This window comes from Pteropus vampyrus, unplaced genomic scaffold (genome assembly GCF_000151845.1).
Source record: "Pteropus vampyrus isolate Shadow unplaced genomic scaffold, Pvam_2.0 Scaffold446, whole genome shotgun sequence".
Classification (NCBI taxonomy): Eukaryota; Metazoa; Chordata; class Mammalia; order Chiroptera; family Pteropodidae; genus Pteropus; species Pteropus vampyrus.
The window spans coordinates 418400-420916 of NW_011889227.1; the positions used below are offsets into that span (position 1 = coordinate 418400).

The 2517-nt window shown below is 57.3% G+C and overlaps 1 protein-coding gene across 3 annotated transcripts in view; it reads right to left on the reverse strand.

Moving 5' to 3' along the window:
* Positions 1 to 2517, reverse strand: part of CUNH11orf24 (chromosome unknown C11orf24 homolog) — a 15045-nt gene that overhangs the window by 8339 nt on the left and 4189 nt on the right. The gene's annotated exons all lie outside the window — the stretch shown is intronic.

The window sequence follows — 2517 nt, forward strand, 5'->3', positions numbered from 1 at the left end:
CGAGGCTAGAGCTGTCCCATAGATGGCCGGGGAGTTCTTGAACCCCTGAGGCAGCTGTGTCCATGTCAACTGGCAGCTTTCAGGGTTTTCTCATTGGAAGGCAAAGATTGGCTGACTCTGAGGAGCCAGGCGGATGCAGAAGGCATCCTTGAGGTCCAGACAGGTGAAATAGGCTGCCTCGGTGGGGATTAGGCCTAGGGGGATATATGAGTTGGGGACGACAAGGTGCAGGGTGACAGTCGCCTGGCTCACTGCCTGTAAGTCTGGGACTGGCCGGCAGTCATCGGTCCCTGGCTTCTGAACCAGCAGGAGAGGCATATTCCAGGATGATTGGCAGGGACAGAGAATTCCATACTTCAGAAGTCTCTAAATGTTTTCGGAGCCCCATTTGTGCCTTATGGGGGATGGGACACTGTTTCCGGCGGGCTGGCTCAGCTCCTGGTTGTACTCCACCACCACTGGAGGAACGTGTCGGGCCGGTCCTGGAGTGCTGTCTTCAGCCCACACTCCGGGCACTTTGAAGGGGAGCTCGGGTCCCTGATGGGACACTCCTATGAGACTATAGAGCCTCCACTCTTCTCCTTGGGGAACTGTGAGCGACCTGATCCTTGCTTCTGGCATCCCCAAGGTTAGGGCTGCTTGGCCACGTGAGTCAAAGGTAATCTGAGCCTGGAGGTCTTGTCCCATCAGTGCCACGGGGCAGCTGGGCAGACATAGGAATTCGTGGATGACTTCTCGTCCTCCTAGGTAGCACCGGCGGGGCTGCAGGAAGGGGCGACGGACTCGTCCCCTGGGGGCTCCATAATGGCAGCTTGTCTTTGAGAAAAGGGGCCTACAGGCCTAGTCACAAATGAGTGTTCAGCCCCAGTGTAAACCATAAAGTCAACAGGTCGGCCCCCAACTCTCATTTGGACTATAGGCTCCTGGAGGCCCAGCAGAAGGGAGCCCGGTCTGGCCTAGTCATCCCCGAACCCTTCCAGGGCAGCAAGGCCAACAAGGTCATCCCTGGTGACAGGCGAGCTGGGTGACAGTGCCCTTGCACTACTTGGTCGTGTCTTCGGGGGCCGGGAGCTGCTGATGGCCCAGCCGGTTACCGGGGACACTCGTTCTTCCAGGGGCCCCGTTGGTGGCAATATGCACATTGCTCTTGTCCCAGTCTCGTTTTCACGGCGGGAGGTTCCCCCGACTGACCTCCCCACTGGTTCTGTCCCCAACTTTGTGAGGCACTTCTTCTAGGGGGCCCGGACCACTCTACCAGAACAGCTGCAAGTAGGTCAACTAACTTCTTCATCTTTCGGTCAGCCTCTTGGCGGGCCTCTTGGTCGCAATGGACGAAGACCTTGGTCGCGACTTCAAGGAGCTGGCTGATGTTCATGCCAGCAAAGCCTTCCAGTTTTTGCAGTTCGTGCCAAATGTCACCCTAGGCCTGCCCAACAAATGCCACATGGACCATCCTCTGTCAGTCAGTCTGGGTCAAAGGGGGTATCGAGGCGGAATGCCTCACAGAGCCTCTCATAGAATTGGCGTGGACTCTCTTCTGGTCCTTGGAAGACCTCTGAAGTCTTGCTCATATCCATGACCTTCCCGCCTTCCTTCAGACCACCTAGCAGAGCCTCCTGGTATCAGTCTAGCATCTGAAGTCCCCTGTCGTCATTGGGGTCTCATTGGGGGTCCCCCTCAGGAAACTGGTTCTGGGCGTAGGTTTGCGCGTTCAAGGTTCCTTCCGGGGCATGTCCCTCTAGCCATTTCACGGCGTCCTGGGTGACATGCCGGCGCTCTTCCGTGTTGGAGAGGGTCAGGAGTTGTCGCTGGCAATCGGCCTGCATGGGTTTGAGTCTGGATGACGGATCGGAGGAGGTCAATCATGGCCTGAGGCTTCTCAGTGAAGGAGGGGGTGTGATTCTTCCAGTTCAGGGGATCGGCAGTGGTGAAGGGCTGATGGGTGAAGGTGCGCCGGCCTCCCTGAATCTGACCGTCCTGATCGTAACTGATGGGGCCCTGGGTCTCCCACAAAGGCAACTGAAGCGCTTCCCCTGACTGGAGACACTTTGGGCCGGGCTCTGGCCATAAGGGGTCAAGACAGGAGGTGGTGGCGACTCGCTGGAGGGTGGCGTGGATGGGGTCCCGAGAGAGGTCGAAGGGGCCAGGGTGGACGGCTCGGAGGGAGAAGTCGGCTGTTTGGGGGCATTCGGAATGGGCAGATAAATGGGTGCGTGAAGCGGTAGGACCCCTTCTTCATCTTCTAGATCTGCTGACAACACAGGCTTCTTTTCCTTCAACTGACCTCGGGACGGCGCCAAGGCCCAGGCTAGGACCCTACAGTTCTCCTCTAGGCAGACTCTCAACCAAGGAGGTCAGGTGCGAACTATCGCCTCCCAAGAATCGATATAAGGGAATTGGTCTGCGTGGCCAGGTTGACTGATAATGACTTGAGAGACCTTTGTAATGATTTCCCTATTGAGAAACCCTTCTGCTGGCCACCCAACACCAAAGGAGGGCCAGTCGATCTCACAAAAG